Consider the following 22,159-nt stretch of genomic DNA (forward strand, 5'->3'; position numbering starts at 1 on the left):
AAAAGAAAAACAGCCTCAATCCCTCCCGTCAATAAATAGATGAGATAATTAAATATATGATGGTAAAGAAATGTGAAACTTTTATATTTGATCCCGCGAAGAATATCACACTTCTTATCTCACCTTTTTCTCTTTTATTTTCCTCCTCTGGTTTGAGGTTATATTAGGTGAGATTCTTAACAATCTCACCTACTATAATCCTAACAAAATTTCATGTCGTCCGATCGACCTCAAATTTGGCCAAAATGTGTTTCAGCACTTCCTGATCACGAATATATATGTGGCTAATTTACGTTCCCGGCCGGCCGGCCGGCCGGCCGCTCTTTGGAGCTTAATAGCTCCTAAACTAAAAAAGATATCGACTTGCGGTTTTCGGCAAAGGTTATATATCGGGTGAAAATTGCAACTTGGTGCATAGACCCCCCACCCCCCACCCCTCCTTCCGCCATTTTGAAGACCCCCCTTTTTTTGTTTTCTCAATAGCTCCGCCCCTATGGCATTCAGCGGACTCAAATTTTAGTATGTTATAGCTGGGCCTTAGAGCTTTCCATCAATACCAAACTTAAGGTCCCCCGACCCCCCTGACCCGAGCTATAAGGGTCCAAAAAAAATTTCTTAAAATGGCCATAACTCCGGTTCTAATTATCAGAATTTAAAAAGTGAGGGCTTTTTGGAAAGCTCTCGTGAAATGCCACTTCCCCTTCTAACATCGCAAGTTCATAAAACCACCGCTAGGGGCGCTTTTTTTAAAAAGAAAATTTTTAAATCTTAAAAGTTAAATAACTCAAAAATTCCATTGTGCATCGGGCTGAAAATTTAGTATGTTGTAGCCGTTGATTATACCTATCAAACAAAAAAAACCTTAAGTCGATCCATAACCCCTGACCCGAGCTATAAGGGGTCAAAGTTCGAACATTGACCGGCCTCTATCTCCGGTTCTAATTAACATAGCGACCTAAATTTTACCTTTTTGGTTTCGTCTCGATGAGCACTTTCAGATGGAAGTTCAAAAAGTCACCACAGGTGGCGCTGTGATAGAGTCAAAATTCATCGAAATTCAAAGTCACTTTTCTCAAAAACGGCATTGTGCAAGTTAATCAAATTTTAGTATGTTGTAGTCCAGTCTAGGACGTTTCCAAAATGGTGCGTATGCGCGCTGTGGTTTCAATAGAACCGGAGATATGAGGGGTCAAAGTTCACGAAATTCAAAAAATCATATCTCCGGTTCTATGTGACCGATTTTGATGAATGAGGGCTTAAACGAAAGATCTCACCAAATGCTACAACTTTCTAGAATATTTGAACTTCGTGGGACCAACACCAGGGGCGCCACAGTCGAAAAACCAATTTCAATATCACATAACCTCAATTATCTCGACTGTCGCTGAACCGATTTTGATGATTACTTCAACAGAATTGTAGAGCACATTTGTCTCTACATTTCGTCCATACATCATTTTCTGCTCAGACTACGCTATCACTCCGATTTTGCCGTTTAAGTGTGAAAAAATTGATTTTTCCCATAATAACGCTTTGAAATCACTCAGATGCCAATTTGACTGCCTCTACTCCACCAAGACACTTAAAATAGGGGTTTAAATGGAAAGTCCCGCAAAATACAACAATTCTTTGATATAGTTGAAGTTCAACAAATGAACACTTGGGGCACTCTGGATGAAAAAACGAGTTAAGAAACAAAAAACCTCGCTTATCTTGGCTTCTGAGTAATCGATGAGTTCAAGTTCTACGGCAAAATTATAGAGAACATTCTGGTCTACATTTCACCCATATAACACTTTTCTGTCAGTTCATCCAAATCCTTGACATTTTGGTTCAAATACAAAACTTGTATAATTTCACGAATTTGGTTCAAGATAACTGAATGGCGTCTCCCTACTTCAGCATCAAATCGAATTTGCATGCACTCCGAGTTAGCTCACGTTAAGAATCTCACCTACATAAGCCGGTTAGGATTATCTGTCCCTTTTCACCAAACACGCGGCCCAATAAATATTCAAATGCCCTGCGATACTGGGGAGATGGGCGGATCAGTCTTCTCTTGTGCCTTCCACATCTTATATATATCTAAAAGAGTCTTAGTAGTAACAGTAGTTGACACCTTAACGCCGTGCTCGATCTGATTGTAGGAGGGTACCATCACAATCAGACATTTTCATCGGGCCATATGCAAGTAATTCCATTTAAAAATGTGTCATAAAAGTCGACAGCATGTGATACAAATCGATGAATAGACATAATTGGACCTAATTGTTCCACCAGCGACAGAATTCGTTACAGAGCTTTGGGGAACACGAAGAAATGCGTCAAGAGATAAAATTCCAATGTTCTCATCCGAGAATGCAATCTTTATTTTATTTACTGAAATTCAGGGCAGAGAGTGATTTGCAGTACGCTCGATGAGCTCTGAGGATATCGTTAACTTAGGGTGAATGAATATTACTTTACTAAAATGAGCTACAAAATTTCTTAGATATAGTGTTATGAAGTGATGATATTTATTGTCAGCCCGAGTTTAAGAAATCCTAGGGCAGATCTGGGCCTACTGCAGGGGTGACATAGGGGTATATGTGATAAAATTTGGCAATCGAAAAATTTCAAAACTAGATATCTTCATATTATATGATATAATATTTATTTTCTAAAATCGAAATATTGGAAATTGGCGGTAGACGATGAAAACTACATGGGATCTCAAATTAACTCAAAGGTTTTAGTGATATTTCACACTAATCTTGACAGTTTCCAGAAGTATTACGGGCCTTCTAGATTCCGTTTCAACGATGAAGTATCAGACCACCCCTATTTTGATATCAATATCTATTAAAACGAAACTGTACTTCGAAAACGTTGTTGATGAATAAATTTGGCTATCTATCTATCTATTTAGTTTTTTTGACGCCAGATGAATATACTCTGAGAAATCTTGTCGACTGAAAAAGTATGTTTTTTTTTTCATTCAAAAACCATTTCCAAAAATCAGGTTCCAACGGCTGAATTTTTATAATTTTAAAATGAAAATTTCAAAAAAAAATATAGATAAATTGTTGTAGATTTACATGTTTAAGAGCAAGAACGAAATATTTCTTTTTTATTATCTTGAAAAAAGATGAGAAGGAAATACGCTATTTTTTGGTCTACAGTAACCCACATAACCCCTTAACCCTTTAAGGACGATTGGAATACCGGTGTCCCATAGAGAAAATAATTTTTCCTGACTTCCTAAAGTTATTTTTTTTTCTTATATTTGTACGTAATTGCAAAGTAGAAGGTTGAAAGAATGTAGGATATTTTTTGCAGGTTTCCAAATATTTACTAAATATTAAATATTTAAGCTTAAAAATTACGAATTTTTAAATTCTCATATTTAAAAATTATTTAAATTATTTTTTATACTTCCAATTTTTTTAACAAAATTGTTTTGGTAAAAGAATCTACAATACTCAAGCGTAATATTTTTCATTAGAGTGAAAATTATCAGTCATTGGTATCGTCAGAAAAATTACTTAAATTTTTGTGCTATTTTTGTCCCTGTCGTTCATACAGACAAAAAATACACGAAATGAAATTTTGTTGGATTTTAAGGTTAGATGTAAGACCTTTTACTGATTTTGCTTATCGGTTTCGTTTTTATTGCTGATTTTCGGTCAGCGAAAACTGCCTCGTCATTAAAGAGTCAAAGGGAGTTTACAGAATTGTATGAAGTGCCAAAAAGAACGAATTAGATAGTGCAAAAATCTGCACTTGGTGACATTTACTCGGTGTATTCTTTGGCTCCAGTTTGCCTTTTTGCCTTTACAGAATAATTTAAAATTAAATAGATCTTTCGTAGGCCTCTGCTCATATTAAAGATAATTCAATGGTATGCTTAATGGTCTGTCAATAAGATTGAAAGAATAAAATTAAAAGGCTATATTATGGATTCGTAACGATAAATTACATTAACTGAAATCCGTAAGTTTGGGATCTCATACCATTCTCTTCTATAATCGATTGTTTTATTAAAACCGGATACCCAAAAATTACCATTTTGCCAGGTTTAGAGAAATCTAAATCTTAATTAAAATGTATTTTTATAAAATTAGACGATACCAAGTTCTTATCTTGGATAATTTAGACAACAGTGCCTGGGCTTGAACTGAATCCGAACTAGAAACCAAATTGTAGGATATTTTAAAATTTACTTTTTTAGGTTATTTCGGGATTGATATAATGAGATCATGGAATTGAGTTTATTTTTATTTATTATGTTGATTCTAAGACAATTCCACATTAGAGTAGTTGTTAATTTGGGACTTAGATCAGGAGGGTAAATTCATTAAAAATTTCAATATTCTACTAAATTTTAAACCATATACTTGGCTTTAAATTAACTTTCCAGCCATATTCTAGATGGAACAATTAAATGAATTGGATTTTTTTATATTGCCTGAACTTTTCACTCCTTTTAAAGAAATGATATTTAGAATTTTAGATTTTATATTGTGAGACCGTACTTTTAGAATGTATTACAACTTGGTATTTATCTCTGTCAGTTCGTTTTTAGACCTACAGGCCTAATGGGCAGGGATAGACGATCTAATCTTGAATAGATTCCTCTCCGTGGCATAGGCTGATTATCATGAAGATGACTTTTATTTAAAAGTACCGTAGATGCGGGTGATCTTGTCCTCCATAATGACTTTACCCCTCTTTTATTTTCGTAAACTTTTCTTTAATTCCATAATACTTAAGGATAGCCTTTACCAATACGATCTACCATATCTGATCGGTAAAGATCATTATTAAACGTCACCCACGGAGGACAGTCATCCGCATTTACGGAAGTTTATCGTTTATCGTTTTATTAATCGAATAATGAAAATAAGAATTTCGTAAACCATACTAGAATTGTTTATAATCGCGTTTATAGTCGCTCCTTTACGGGATTCTAAAGTGAGTTTCAGTAATAAAGAAATGATTTAAAACGTCTGTCGTGCATTAAACCACCCTTCCATTTAACCTTTAGTTTTATATCCAGTTGCAACGAATTCATTTTGCGAATTTAATTAAGAAAATTAATTGAAAAAATCTCCAGCAAAGGTGGTACAATAAATTGCTTGAAGGATACAGCCAAATGCTCGACAAGCCTAATTGAATTCCCGGCTTGGAAATTAATGGGACAACCTGTGAAAATTCATAAATGTTAAAATATTCTCTTGGTTTTCGGTCTACTTCTAGTTCAATTGAGAGATCAATTATTATTATTTATAGCTCGTATATCATTGTCTTATTATACAGGTTTTGCATTGTAATTGCAAACTGTGGTCACCCCTAATGTGTATCGTGATAAAAGGTATTGGTTTTTGGAGGTTTGCACGGGAGTTATGATTCAATGGTTTGCCACTTTTGAGTGACAGCACTTGTTGGGTGTTGTAATGAAATTTCTGCTCTTGGGTAATAAATTGATTGGCAATACTGCCGTAATTTCAATTAATACATTTCAATTCATCAACTGATATGTGAATTTGCAAATTTGCATACTCTTTGATGCTTTGAAGTATTATTTATTTATTTTTATTTTTATACTTTATTAGTAGCATGTTAAAGAATTTACTAGAATACCCTTTCTGGCCAGGTAATCATAGTACAAACGATATTAGAACATTAGCGTGATTTGAACATGAGATTGAAAGCTCAACCTGTCGGAAGGAATATTAAGTGCAAAATATTTCTAAGTTTTTGCCGTGTTCTGGTAAGCGCCAGAGAGAATGGTCTCACCAGTGATGAACATACTAATGCAATAGTCATCTTCTCCTCAAGGTACTATTAAATGTTGTGTGTGCATTTCAGCCGCCTCATAAGTACGTGACTTCACGCCAAAATCTAATAAGGCATCTAACCCCATTTCACGCCTCACCATAATCATTTATCCACCCATACATTACATGCTTCTGGGCACAACATAACATTTCGACGTGACATGTGCAAAAATAAACTAATGACGCCTGTGGCACTCTTGGCAAAATTCATAATTTCATAATAAGGATCTCTCATACTCCTTTGCCGCCTCCCCTTCAAATGTCGGAAATCCCTTCGAATATTTTCGAAGCACTTTTCCTCCGCCATTGGCCATTATTAAATATCACGACGGTGATTTTTAGACATTATGATGAATTGAGGGAGAAAATGCTAGGAGGAAAGTATTTTACCATTTGTGGTGGCATTTTGTGGTCGGTTGCCGCCTCTAAATTCAACAGTACTTACAGAGGGTTGCAGATATTTAGGAACAAGTGAAATATTCTGTCACCACACTGAGAAAAAAATGGGGGTGCGATTAACTTTTTTTCATCATAATTTTAACACTTTTTAGGTGTAAAAATATATCAACATTTTCTAATGTTAATTTTACATCTTTTTGAGGATAAAATTAACATGAAAAAAGGGTATCTTTAACCACTAATACACCTAAAAAGGGTACTATTTACACCGATTTCGGATCAATACTGCAGGGTAAAATCAACATTTCCGGAATGTTATTTTAACTTTTTCGGATTTATCTCAGTGCATTAGCGCCTTCTATCCGTTTTACCAATCACTGTGTCAGGTTTTCTTAGCCGTAATTATAGTTACACATTTTCAATAAATTATAATAAATTTAAAACGAAACATATATTTTTTTCAGCCCCTAGCCAAAATAGTGCTGAATTCTGAAATAAAGTAACAGTAGGGATAAGTGGGGTACCTTTGAATTGCGGCAATTTTAAAATCGGGCTTTTTTTCTATTTTGAAATGCTACTGGACCTTACTGTATTATTTAGCTCCATAAACCCATTTTGAAAATAAATTACATTATTATAAGCCTTAATTCCTCTTGAAAATAGGATAAAAAAGTCAATTTTCCAAGGTACCCCAATTCGAAGGCACCCCACTGCCCCCTACTAATTAAATTAATCCAATCTTTAATTCCTCTAGTTTACAACGTTCAAATATCGATTTTTTTGTAATGGTGTCTACACACTAGAAGCAATTTTCGTCAAAAATTGCTTTTTTTTTAATTCTGACAATTCTGCATACAAGGATGGGAGAAACTTTCTTTGAAAAGGCATTTTTTAAAGAAATTGCACGTAGTGTGTAGAGACCTTCAAGGACAAAATTTTTGGATGAAAATTTATTTTAATCCTTAAAGTTCTTGAAAAATTATTGAAACATTTAAGGCTATGATCTATTCTAATGTCATCTCTAACAAATTGGTACTTTTCTTTAATTATTTCGTTATTTTAGAAATGAATTATAAAATACTAATCAAATACTTTGATTTTCAAATGCTAAATTCCAAAAAAAAGTTTGAAAAGATATATTGTATAAAGGACAATAGGCAGAAGTGTATGGGTGTAGGTCCAACCTTCCACCAGAAATGAATATAGGCTCGTTTTGTAGGTATTGATAGACGATTTAAAAAGATGATTAAAAAGAACTGTCAGTATTTGGGAAATCAAGGATATCATTCTGAAAATTCAGAAGTTTGACATTTTATTTTTCGAAAATGGCTTGACCGATTACGGACTGAAAATCATCAATAAAAATTAAACTGAGAAACATAATCAATGATAAATCTTACATCTAACCTTGGAAAGTCCAACAGAGTCTAATGCGATGTATTTTGTGTTTCTATGAACGATATGGACAAAAATAGCCCAAAAATTGAAGTAATTTTTCTGACAATACCAATGAATAATATATTTGGCTTTAATGAAAACTATTACGTATGAGTATTGTAGTTTTAATTGCCTTTTTAGCTCAAAACAATTAGAAGTATAAAAAATAAGTAAAATCAATTATGAATTTGAGAATTTAAAAATTCGCCATTTTTGAGTACAAATATTTACTACATATCAAATGGCTAGAAACTTGCAAAAAATATTGTAGACTCCTTCAAGCTTTTACTTTACAATTCTGTACAGATATAAGAAAAAAATAATTTTAGGTAATCAGGAAAAATTATTTTCTTTATAGGACACCGGTGTTCCAATCGTCCTTAAAGGGTTAAAGGATTGAGGGGCTTTGAGGGTTTACAAACGCACTTGTTAATTATATTCAATTCCCTACTTCTGTACGTCTACACGGTTAGCCCTAGACCCTATTCAATATTATTCCCATTTATTTATTTTTTTTTAATTCTATTTTATTTGCTATTTTATATTAGGATCTCTTAATCTTACTAATACATGATAAATTCACTCATAATAACATATTCTTCCTCCGCGCGAGGACACTATTTTCTCCCGCAAGTGGCGTTGGCATCTGTTCTTAATATTTAATAATTGAGATCTTAATTTAAATGTATACGTGAAAATTTAATGGAATTTTCAAAAAAATATATTTTTAAAAATTTTATTTCTTTCTTTGAACTAAAGGATATAAATTTCCGGGCAAAATTTTTAGTGCAAATATTTCAAACGTAAACTTTTTATTATATTTCTCCCTTTTTATACCGCAGCATCACAAACTTTCATTGCTATTTTATAATGATTTTTAAGGAGATTTCAAACAATAATACAAGTTATAATGAGTTAAAGATATTACATTTTTTCACACTTATATTTATAAATCATTATGTATGCATAAAGACAATATTAAAAGGTTTAAGTATTGGAAAGTGTTCGGTCAGTTATACTTGATGGAAATTTAATAACACGGATTATGACCTGGATCAGAATTTATTCCTTTTATAGCTTCACACTACGTTTCGGGGATGTTTGTCCCCTTCTTCAGGTATGGAGATACTTGGGATAAATTGTGTCCAACCTGAAGAAGGGGACAAACATCCCCGAAACGTAGTGTGAAGCTATAGAAGCAATAAATTCTGATCTAGGTCATTATCCGTGTTATTTAAATTTCCATTAAATGTTTAATTTATTTATTTATTCATATTTTGCAAAACAAAAAAACTTAAAGACATAAGTTTAACTAAAATATTTTTATAAATAATCTTAGAAATTTCTCGTTCAAAATATTTTGTGGTGCACTGTAATATGCCGAATAAGGTGTAATTTTGTGGCTAAGCATCGAGGTGGAAAAAAAGTGGACCTAATTGTAATAAATTGCCGTGAAATGCTAATTAAAATGGATTAACAACCTTCCTCTATTTCTCACTCTTCTTCTAAAGCCACCTTCCTCTATGTCCAGTGACATTATACCAGATCGCTTTGCAACTTCTATGTCACGGATCATATTTTCGTGACTTGTTGTTCGATGCTGTGTCACAATATTTGCCAATTCGAGCACCTTATTTGGTGTATGAAGGTCTTGGGCTAACCACGAAATCCCAGTTGGAGGGATCGACAAGTGTAATGGGATTTGCAGCAACATCTGGTCTGATGCCTTTTGATGGAATTCTTTTAAAAAAAGTCAATTTAAATGTTTTAGCAAAGGGAAGTAAAAAGAAGGATCTCTTACCAACTGCCGTGACCAGGAATCGAACCTGGGCTTTCTCGGCCACAACGAGATGTCATGACCACTAGACGATCACGGCTATTTGAGCTCCAAAAGTTGGTGAAAGAATTTAAAAAGTGGTTCAGTGAGTTTTGTATTACTTTCTGGGGCAAACTCTCCAGTCCATAATATCATTGACGTAAGCACTTTTGATCGTTCGCTCGATAAAGCACCTCATATGATCATGCATGACACTCTCATTTCAATGTTCTCCACTCTTTCTTTCACTCTTCGTACTATCTTTCAGTGATTTTCTTTTCTACCTGGCAGAAAAAATTTCTCATGGAAAGTTGCTGAAGTCTTTTTTCCTCTAAATTTGAAGAAAAAAGCCTTGAATCATCTGATATATTCACCCACATTGCCCATATAAACGCTGTCATTGTGATTTATCGCTTCACGTACCGTTCTTTTATGCTTTCATCCTCACCTTCTAAAATGAATCAAAATTATATTGGATATGTACGATTGCTATTTTTATGCGGAATCCCATTATTTAGCTCCCAATGTGTTTTATATCATCGATGACGATGGGAAAAGAATGAATTATACCACATTGAATCCCTCAATCAGAGATGCTCAAGCAGCGAACGATTTATTCTGCGGTAAGATGATCAATTTCTTCCCCTGCATAGAACTTCTTCAATATAAATGAGTTTAGAACCTATGGCTTTGAGAAAAACATAACAGCATGATGGTGATTCTAAAGGTTGCAGTCAAATAAACATACAACTTATTCTCAAATAAGACTTTCGAGGATTTTACTCCTAACAATCCATCCAGGATCATAAATTATGGTCGGTATGAAGTGTGGATGGAATATATTGATAAATATTCCTTGTGTGTATTTTTATCTCTTTCAACACACCTATCCCTCAAGGTGGGCTTTCTTTTGGGTGTTTACCACACAGAAATACGCCAAGAATTTCAGGTGGGAAAAGTGAAAGATCTTTATTAATTTCTTCCCGTTGGTGTCTTCCCAAAATGAGTCCAATCATAGAAAATATATCTTTGAAAACAGCTAGAAAACGCCACTGATAAGACCTGTTCAGCGTAGTCTTTCGGTTATTCCTATTTAAGTTATCTGCGTATAAATTTTTGGCAATTCTTGTGTACAAGACTATTTCGTATCCTAATTTTGGAAGCTTCGTTTGACCTTATGATAACAACAGTAAAGTAGACTCTCTCTCAATCGGGAATATGGGGCAAAATGTCATCCAAATTATCGAGAGATTTGGGCATCAAAATCATTGTAAATTCCACAAAAAGTGCTCAAATATAAAGAATTACGATAAAATAGGAAGAACTACAGCGAATTTAAGCAAATTAGCTTCATAATTAAACGTGAAAATTGTCAACAAAATTTTGTCCCCGATTGAAAAAGAACCGATTGAGCGAGAGTCTACTGTATATCTCTTATCCCGATATCACATTATAATATTAAATTGTCGCTATAATAACTTATAAATTAATTGTTGCTAATATGTGTTCAAAATGAGTTTTATATCATAAGTTTTTTTTTTTCGTGGTGTTTTATTGTACAATCTGTCTTTTCAACGAATGAAAAACAATAAGTATACATGATTTCAGTTTACATATTATCTCAGGTTATGTAAATAAATGGCAAAGGAAATAACTATCAGGAGTCTAAGACGGGGCCAATGCTCCGACTTAGAGGAAAAAAAATCACTTCTATAAATTCAGAAAAATAGAAAAAAAAATCACTTAGACTGCCACCTACACATCACCTGGCCAGGATCCACTTTGTTCAGTCTTCTAAATTCACAATTATGATACACTTTTGTTGCAAGGGGATTCGGATGAACCCGGATACGTGTGTTGTATCTCACAGCTGCTTCAGAGATAGACTCCCTCACTGTATCCATCCTTAAATCACGATGAATGCAGTGATTTGTAATATACCACGGAGCACCAATGGCTTTCCTTAGCCATTTGAACTGGAAAGATTGCAGTTTGTCAATTAGGGTATTCGCAGCGCATCCCCAAATAGGAGCAGCATACATCCAAACGGGTTTGAGGATCATTTTATAGATCAAAACTTCGCAATGCAGAGACAAAGATCATTGACGTCTTGATAGCCAAAATAACTTTGCACTAGTGATCTTCAATTGCTTGATTTTGGTTGTAATGTGCTCGGCCCATGTCAGCCTTTTATCATTATATCATAAGTAACTTAGAATTTAATTCTTTTATTTATTTAGTGATAAATTGTCGTACTTGGCCCACGAAAATTGCTTGCAAAGTGACAAAGCGTCTCAGGCTTCGCGAAGTGCTCGATCTCGTGACTTAGATGTTGTATCTCAAAAGTATTTTCGTATCATTTACCGTTTACCGGTTCTCAACCCATTTGGACCGATTTATAAATTGCCCAAAAGATCTCTCACAATAGTTTTAAGACTAATAAAATTGTTTTTCGGCTTAAAATTACTTATTGGTTCATAACAGGTTCATTATCAGTTCACAACCGATTTGAACCGATTTATAAATCACTGAAAACATTGCCCAAAATACATTAGGAATAATATATTTAATTCAATTTCAGATAAGAATAAGTTAGTATCGGTTATAAACCGCTTTACAAGCCCCTAGCAAGTGGCCTGTGGAGTTTAAGCCACCTTCTCATACTTCCCCTTAAATTTGTATGGGATTTTTTTTTGTATTAGCGATCGAGTTACAAGATCAGGTACAGAGTGGTGACATAAATATATTAGATTTCTGGATTCAGATCTTCCGATGTTCGTCAGGGGCAACCTCATTTCCTCAATTAGAAACTCAAAATTTTCCCCCAAAGCTTTCGATCCTTGGTATGGGAGTTCCTCAGTGGTACCCATTTCAAGGGTCGACAGCTTTGGAGAAAAAAATTTGAGTTTTTAATTTAGGAAGAGAAGCTGCCCCTGACGAACACCGGAAGATCTGAATCCAATATAATCCATCAGAGTACTGTGAGCTGAGTCCGAGATCAATTTATGAGTTGGCATTAAATGGCTCCGTATAAAAAGTCAACGCACCAGGGGCTTTCCGGTTGATTAGCAGTTCGTGACAGATTTTGAAATTGGCTGAAGCTTGTCAGGAATTACAAGATCTTTTCACCTAGCTCAAACATGATACCATTCTGTTGAGAAATATGCTCTGAGTGCCTTTTAAACGTAAACCTTTGACCATGAAAAACCGTTATTAGGAATGATTCAACAGTATTTTCCTATAAGAACGAAATGTTCGCCTGGGTAATCTCTAAAACATAATACCAAACGGAAAAAATCGTACGATGCTTTTTCAAGTAATCCCAAAAAACATGGTTTCCTAGGGATGGGGTCCTCAGAAGATCACAAGTCTTTATCTCCGATCGTTTGGACTGTAAGACTGTACGGCTGTACGGACAGCCGGACAGTTACAAAACTCGAAACTTCATATTTCCAAAATTCTACCAAAACACGACCCGTAATGGTGTAAGGAGTCTAAATATATATGTAAACTCGAAATCGAGAAATTATATACACTGCTCTCTCTTTGGAATTCGAGCAGTAAAATTAAATCTATTTTTGTAGCGATTTAGCTTTTTAAGTGCCCAAAATTTAATATTTTAAAAAAAAAAAATTTTTAACATAAATTTGTATAGAAACCATAAATTAAATTATTGGAAAACAATTAATTAATATGTTTCTGATAAAAATGTATCAATGTAAATGTTCAATGGGGGTCTTATGATCTTGATATCTCGATCCATTTAGTCAATAACAGAGAGACAAATCGGACAAATCCGTAAATCAAATGAATGACATTGGTCTGTCTTTCTCTGTTTTATCAAAAAAAGATTTACTATAGAATTTCAGAAATTAAAATAATTTAAAAAGATTTTAAAGAAAAGGGTTTGCATCACTCCACTGGCAATATCAGTGACTTGCAATTGAGCAGAATTTGGTAAAAATGTGCAGGAGATTTAATCCATTTCATTTCATTAGCTTACTCGAAAGACTTTCCGGTGTCAAGTGAAAAGTGGATTGAGGAAAGGCCACCAAATTAATTTTCTATCGATGACTGGAGAGAATCAAGGCAAATGGCTCTTGTGGCATGAGGAGTAATTAATTCAGCACGAAGTTATATAACAATATTGCACGCTATGTGGCTAAGTGGTGTTCATATGAAAGAATGGTAAATAGAGTGTCATGACTGTTGAAATTTCAATTGGTGTCATGGGAGGATCAATGAGTACTCCAAGGGCTCAATGTGTCATGATCATATCCCCTTTGAGGATTCTGTAAATAAATCCTCAGCACCTCAGAAAGTCCATCCATGAGTCAGCAATTGAACATTGCCCATAAATAAGTCGATGAAATTACCATACATCCTTCTTTGTGGCAGCCACAAGACCAAATATTTCTCCGGCATTCAATGTCACATTTAAAGTTCTTTTTGCACTTAATATAATTCTAAAAATTCTAAACTAAAAGTTGAAGATGGTGGTAATAGAGTGATTGAAGGGGGTGAAGCAATCTGAGTGTATTATTCATTATTGCAAGGATGTGCCAACACATTTTGTGCAAATATTGACACTTCACTACTATGTAGAATCAACAAATTTCACATATGCTTCGTATTTATACTCAGGCACACTCCCTCACACCTTTTTCGGTTCACTATTTGATTAAGTCACTCTGCAGATTTTACATGATGTTTGTTGAGGTGTTTTCACCCTAGATATTCAAATGAATCTCTATAAAGCTCTATTAATACACTTGATGCTAACAAGTCTATCTACCAGGTTATAATTTTAGCTTCAGGCTAAAATATCATTCTCAGTGAAATTGTATAATTAAATAATGTCACGGAATTATTTGACTTGAAGACCTGTTGCAAGAATATCCTTATTTTTTGACGATAAAATAACTTTGCTTTATTAATCTTTTACATAGTACGTATAGTGCAACGTGTTATTTATTGGACATCGACCCTTAGACCCTTAGACCTTGTCTTAAATATTTATTATCTCAAATAATCTGCATTTGATTGCATCGTCGACACTGGAGCTTAATCAAAGGCTCTAGCCTTCTGTGAAGAAAAACTAGTGAACGGTTCCCTTGTATTTTAGACTAATAAATTGGTAAACTTTGCCCAGGATATCACTGGACAACTTACATCTTTCCATTGTTTGTACGTAATCCCAAAGTAGAAGGTGGAATAATTTAGAATATTTTTTGTAAGCCTCTAGTTATATCCTATGAAACAAATATTCCTCTCGTTCAGTAATAATCTTCCCGATTTGAGAGCTCTCTCCGATTGAGGTTTTTTCCTGTACCGATTCGAAGGTATATCAGAGAGAACTTAGCTAAAAGCCCTGTTGGAAGTTCGAACGTTTAACCTTTTAACGACGAGACAGTTTTCGCTGACCGAAAATCAGCAATAAAAATGAAATCGATAAACAAAACTCTAAACTTTGAAAAGCAAACAGTGTCTGATTTGGTGTATATTTTATCTCTATGAATGATAGGGACAAAAATAGCCCAAAAATTTAAGTAATTTTTCTGACGATACCAATGACTGATAATTTTTACTCTAACGAAAAATAGGGTAAGTGTGCTAAATTCCGGTCAGCTTGCAATTCCGGCCACCTTTTTTCTTCCTCGAATTTCCATGAATTTTTAGTTTTTACATACTTTAGAGATTATACAAGGCAAAAGAATAACAAAAAATGTAGCTTCGACAAACGAGATGACGTGAAAAAGACATTGAAACAATTCCCTAAGTGCAAAGAACTATGAGAATTAAGGTGGCCGGAATAGGGCACCAAAGATATGTCTACATTTTTATTCATTTTAAAATGTATTAAGAATGATTTTAGAGTAAATAAAGACTATAAACGGTTTACAAGGTTCCAAGCAACACTCCTTAAGGAGAAGGAATAAAAAAAATCAATTTTTATTAAAAATGTTACATTTCAAACTTGAGACTTTGGCGCTTGCATGCAACTGTGCCGAAATTTGGCACACTTACCCTATTATGTTTGAGTATTGTAGTTTCCTTTTCCAAAACGGTTTTGCTTAAAAAAAACTGGAAATATAAAAAATAATTATAGTAATTTTCAATATAGGAATTTAAAAATTCGTCATTTTTTAGCCTAACTATTTATCATATAGCAAATAGGTGGAAACTTGCAAAAAATATCCTAGATTCCTTCAACCTTTTACTTTGCAATTACGTATAAACATAAGAAAAAAATAACTTTAGATAGTCAGGAAAAATTATTTTTTTTTATGGGACACCGGTGTTCCAATCGTCCTTAAAGGGTTAAACCCATGAGTTACACAAAAATCAGAAAACTCATGAAAAGGACATTTATTTTAATGAAATGGCAATTCTAATGTTCTGCCATCCTGAAATTCCACAAAACTACACAAAAATGCACTTATTGTAGCAAATGTTTACACACTGTTGTTCGAAATTCCAAATGTCAGAACAATCAGCGCTAAAGCGGCGAGTATATGAGCTTGCAGTTTAGGGGAATGTAGGCATGGTTCGCACAGAGTGAACATTCAAACGATGCGAATTTTCTCTTTGTTTGCAAGGAGCTGACTTACCATTTCTCATCTCGTCTCATGAGATTAATAATTATCTATCTCATGGCTAAGATATGACGAACTATCTCTTTGGTAGACCTTCGAATAGGTTTGGCTTAGCTTTGGAGTGGCTTTTTCATTTTTGGATGTTTTTTAATGGTGGTCTAGGAGAACATTTCTTCTAAACATACCTATGACTTAATAAGATCGCCATCTTGAATTTTTGAAGTTAAAGTTTAACCACTCCAAGTACCTATTTCCTACCGATTTGGTTAAATGTGGATTTTTTGGAAAGGTCTTGAAATCCGTATTTGTGAAATTTTGTATTTGAAATTTTTATTTGTCCGTTTGTTACTCACGCCAGAACACTCTAAAATGATCATTATACTTTATCATTTTTCGATTTTGAAATGCTTTTATGATTTTTTAATCAATTTAGTCGCTAATAGACCAGTAAGCACAAAAGACCCATGTGGAGAGCTCTATCTTGTGAATCTTGTGACTTCGAGCATTCCGCAAAGCTGGGATACTTTGCCATGTATTTTTTAACAAGAATGAAAATTATAATTCATAGGTGTTTTCAAGTAAACCTCTGTAATGTTATGGGCTATAGAAGTTCTTATCGATTTTCCAAGGTTTGGTGTTAGAAATTTCATAGATTTTGTTTATCCGTCTCATTTTAATTGTTATATTTCGGTCAGTGTAAAGAGTTTCGTCTTTAAAGGGCTAAAGTAAAAATTATATTCTTCGAATCGTATAAGCACTTATTAATCATTTGAAAACTTATTGGATTTTTCCTGTTTTCTAATAAAACACAAGTGATTAAAGTTTGATCTTCAATGTAACTTAACCTATAAAAAGAAGTGTTCAAATTCCATGTCTCCAAATGGTACTGAAAGAATGCCAATAGGTCGTGACAATAGGTCATTCTTAAAGTGTCAATAGCTTTTCCATTCACCCTAATTCTAATTGGAGAACATGTTCACATTCTTGCGTGAGTTAGTGTGCTTATATTTTCATCCTGTTTTAAGAGTGCATGTAGAAATTTGAAGGCTTTAAAAGTCGGCAGTCTTTATAGGAATTTTTAGTTCACAGACATATTGCGAGGCATCGAGAAAGAAGAGTCTGATGAATAAACATTCCACAAGACCATATATAGTTGAGATTTATGTACTTCCCAATTGCAATGGATGCTTACGTATGTGCAAGTATTTTAAGATGTCTCCCTATATAACATTGCTGCGTACTGATGTGTTTAATTTAATTACAATTCTCAACGTGAGTATGTCAATGTGGCAAATTTAATTACTACCAACAGAGAGAACAGGTAACATTGTAAGTTTTATATGCATTTCATTTCAGTACCTATCCCCTAACTCCTTCCGCCTCTCGATCGTAAACGCAAAATTTTCACTCTCTTACTTCAATGTTAAACATTATGATGTTGCTGGAGGAACATGAACAACCATTTCCTTCCTCGATAACTTTTGAAAGTCCCTTCTGTTCTTTAAAGTTTAAGAGCTATTGATTGAAAATGTAATTAATGAAAAGTCGATTAGGATGATGGAAATTCTCATGTGGAGATAGGAAATTTACATTTTTTCCATTCTACGCATTTTAATGGTAAAATTTTCTTTTTTTACGGATAAGAAGGAATCTTCTCTAATCCTTCTAAATCCTCTGAAATTTCCATGATGCCGTATCCATTGTTTTTGCCTTTGTCCTATTCCAATTCCTCCCAAAAGTCAATATTAACTCAGGCTACGTTTATTATTTCAAATTTTCTAATTATTCCACAACTTCTTCCGCCTTTTGTTGAACTTTTTGACCACTAAATCAACCCCTTGGTTTACCATATAAGAAACCTTTTGTGAACTCCTAAGAAGAGTCACACTGGGCTTTTTCCTTAATTTCCTCTGACACCGCCAAGCAATTCTTTTTCATCCCAGGAAAAGAGATACAAATCTCATAAATCTCTCACTCTTCCCTGATTCTGAGTCCCATAAACAAAATATTCCACATTGCATTGCATTTGGAGGTGAATGAATGAGGGGGAGGGCAGGAAGATTAAGAACTAGTGTGTAGGTGTGTTTATAGAGAGCCGCCAACAAGACACCAAATGCATGTAATTTTGTTGTTTCATCTCCTAGATGGTTGATTTAAACAAACATTCCGTCCTCTGGGGATTTATTCCCGTGGCTTCTCGTGACGACAGTCACCACATGAAAAATTATCCAACGTGACTTCTTGCCTTCTGGAATTTTCATTTCTTCACTTTTTTCAATTGTTAAACTGCTGGAAATTCTCCTGGGAAGGTACTGTTTCAGCAGAATTAAAATTAATTGAAATGACAATTTATAAAAGCACTTTAAACTTGAAACGAGCAGAAAAATGCGTAATATAAACGGTCAAATAAGGCTTCTGCAGACATATTGAACTTATATAGCCTATTCGACTATGCTTAATCGATTTTGGGAACGTTTTGGAAATATGTATTTAAATATTAAAACTCTTCCTAGATAGTTAAGAGTAGAGCCGAGTTACATTCCTTTGAGGCTTCTAAAACTTTTTAGGAAATTAGTTTTTTTTTTAAATATTCATATAATGGGGAAGTGGAGCAACTTTGGGGCAATGTCAAATTGGCAACTTTGGGGCCTATTTTGAAATAGGGCATTTCAAGTGATAAGGGTCAGTTTCATTTAAAAATAGGATAAAAAGCCTTATTTCAAAAGTACTCCATTTCAAAGGTGTCCCTTTTTCCTCTATTTCGAAAATTAACGGATTTAATTCATTAAGATTTTAAACAAATTTTAGCAGAGTAGATAGACTGTGCTGAAAGCCAAAACTGGCGAATTATCTGGATGATTAACCCTTTAACGATGAGATAGTTTTCGCTGACAGAAAATCAGCAATGAAAATAAAACCGATGAACAAAACTTGTAAAACGTCTTACATCTAGCCTTCGAAAAAATCACCAATCTGATTTGGTGCATTTTTTGTCTCTATGAATGATAGGGACAAAAATAGCCCAAAAATGTAAGAAATTTTTCTGACACTACTAATGACAGATAATTTTCACAAATGAAAAAATATCATGTTTAAATATTGTAGTTTCTTTTTCTAAAACGATTTTGCTTTAAAAAAATTGAAAGTATAAAAAATAAATAAAATCAATTTTTAATATGAGAATTTAAAAATTCGTCATTTTTTTTTTTCATTCATTTTCAACCGCTTATCCCTATTGGGGTCGCGGGCCCATGACATCCAAATTAGAAGCCCACGCTTGTCGATCCTCCGCCACTTCAGGAAGATGTTCGGGTTCGATCCCGAGGTGTTCCAAGGCAAGATTCTGAATTTGATTCATCCACCTTGTCCTAGGTCTGCCTCGAGGCCGAGGTCTCCTCACAATGGCTTGCATAGCTTTTCTGGGGAATCTTTCTTCATTCATGCGTTGAACATGTCCATACCATCGAAGTTGTGATCTCTCAACCCGAAGAAGCAGCTCCTCGACTCTTAGTTCCTCACGAACGGCCACATTCCTCACTCGATCTCTACGAGTGATTCCCTTAACCGCTCGAAGGTACCTCATCTCGGCAGCTTGTACTCGCGATCTTACCCTTTCGGTCATTACCCAAATCTCATGACCATAGGTGAGAATAGGAATGAACACAGCTTTGAAAACCGATAATTTAGCCGATCGACTAAGCTCGACCTTCCTCAGCACGCTTCTGCCAAGCTCCCTCATTACTGCAGAAGCCTGACCGATTCGCGACGAGAGTTCTGCCTCCATCCTACCATCACTCGTGAATAACACCCCGAGATACTTGAACTTCTCCACCTGTGTCAATGAGTCTCCACTAACATGTAGAGTGCATTCCACAGATTGTCGGGAAATCACCATTACCTCCGACTTACCCACGTTCACCTTCATACCTGTTTCGGCACAAACATTTACAAATCGGTCAAGTGTGCGCTGAAGCTCTTCTTCGGAAGATCCAAAAAGAACCAAATCATCTGCATAGAGGAGATGGCTCACCCTGAAATCCCCAATACGAATCGCATTCCGCCCCCGACTGCGTTCCATAATCTTGTCCCTGTATATTATGAACAACAATGGTGATAGAACACACCCTTGACGCAGTCCAACACCCACTTGAAAACCTTCCGATTTGGATCCGTTTACACGAACACAGCTACTACAGTCTCTGTACAATGACTGAATGGCTCCTACCAATTCTTCATCCAGTCCGTACTCGTGCAGTACATCCCAAAGTTGTTCTCTCGGTACTCGGTCATATGCTTTTTCCAAATCTATGAAACAAGCATAGAGTGGAATTGCATACTCCCAAGCCTTTTCGACAATCATCCTCAGGGTAAAAAGCTGGTTCGTGGTGCTTCTACCAGGTCTGAAACCGCATTGTTCCTCACCCAGTCTGGGTTCGACTATTTCTCGGCATCTTCTCTCAAGGATTTTGGCATACACTTTGCCGGGCAAACTCAGAAGGGAAATTCCCCTATAATTGGAGCAATCTTTCTTGTTTCCCTTCTTGAATATGGGTACAATGACCCCAACTTGCCAGTCCTTTGGTGCTCTCCCACTTTGCCAAGCCACCTTAATGACACGCGTGAGCCAATTAACACCCACTATACCCATGAGTTTTAGCATTTCGGGACGTATTTCGTCAATTCCTGCAGCTTTTCCATCCTTCAATTTACTAATCGCATACAGGACTTCTCTCTGAAGGACTACTTTCCTCCCTGCCTTTACTCGTGGGTAAGTCATCATCAGTGCCTTGCCGAGGATTGAGCAATTCTGAGAAGTACTCTTTCCAGCGATTTAAAACCTCTTCCTCTTTGGTCAGAAGATTCCCTTCCTTGGATGTTACTCCTTGGATGGAATTGCTCTTCTTCCCTCGGAGTCTTCGGACTGTTTGCCAGAAAGTTTTGTTTGCCGTCCTATAGTCAAGCTCCAGCTTTTCACCGAACTTTTTCCACGCCTCCTCTCTAGCGGCTTTAACTGCGAGCTTTGTAGCCTTTCGCGCCTCAACATAACGATCACGAGAATCAGAATCCTTACGTTGTATGTACAACTTGTAAGCCTTCTTTTTCTCTCCAACGGCTTCTTTTACTCCCGGTGTTCCCCACCAAGATGACCGTTTCACGTTGTTCGTCACATTAATGCGCTTAACGCCACAAGCTTCTGTAGCCGAGGCCAAAATGGCTGTTTGGAAGCAGGCCCATTCAGCCTCTATGTCAGAAGGAGACTGTGGGATTTGTTAAAACCTTTCCAGTATGCCCTTCACAAATTTTTCCTCAACGTCTTTCTTCTTGAGACTCTCCCACCTAATGCATTTAAGCACTTTGCTCTTACCCTTAGGTAGAGCGGGAGGATCTTCGTTGAGGTTAATTTTTGCAAAGAGCAGGTGGTGATCAGTTGACAGTTCAGCACTGTTAAAAACTCGAACGTCTTGGACAATTCTTCTATCAACACCGGGAACCAGGACAAAGTCAATTATTGACTTAAGTCCTCGTTTTATGTCTTCCCAGGTGTATTTATGAATCTCCTTGTGCTGGAAAAAGGTATTCATGATCGAATAACCTTTGATTGCGCAGAAATCCAGCAACATTTTACCGTTCGCGTTCTCACTCTTATCCCCGTTCTTCCCAATCACACCCCTCCATGTCTCAGAGTCAACACCAACATGGGCATTGAAATCCCCAAACAACACAACTGAATCCGCTTCAGAAGATGCCTTATTCAGGACTTCCTCCACTTCATCTAGGAAAGCTGGGTACTCTGATGATGCGTTCGGTGCGTACACCTGCAACACCGCCAGGGAAGATCTCTCAAGTTTGATCTTGATACCCATCACTCTCCCACTGTGTGTCCAGACATCACAAACCCTGTCTGACAGCCGAGGGCTTGTGAGTATCCCCACACCCGCCTGTGCAGACATTTCCGGTGCCACTCCGGACAGAAAAAGTTGCCACCCTTCCTCAAGATCCACAGTTCCACTACCTCTTTGCTTAGTAGACGAAACACCAATTATATCTAATTGGAATCTTTTTGCTTCGCTCTTAAGCTCCTGGTGCTTCCC

The 22,159-nt window shown here is 35.5% G+C and overlaps 1 protein-coding gene and 1 non-coding gene across 2 annotated transcripts in view; one reads left to right on the plus strand and one right to left on the minus strand.

Moving 5' to 3' along the window:
• The window catches only part of LOC129807726 (netrin-A), a 134,702-nt gene that overhangs the window by 37,641 nt on the left and 74,902 nt on the right, over positions 1 to 22,159 (plus strand). The window lies entirely within an intron of this gene.
• On the minus strand, positions 9,461 to 9,532 carry Trnah-gug (transfer RNA histidin (anticodon GUG)). The gene has a single exon. It is a non-coding gene; the product is annotated as a tRNA-His (tRNA).

Source organism: Phlebotomus papatasi, chromosome 3 (assembly GCF_024763615.1).
Source record: "Phlebotomus papatasi isolate M1 chromosome 3, Ppap_2.1, whole genome shotgun sequence".
Lineage (NCBI taxonomy): Eukaryota > Metazoa > Arthropoda > Insecta > Diptera > Psychodidae > Phlebotomus > Phlebotomus papatasi.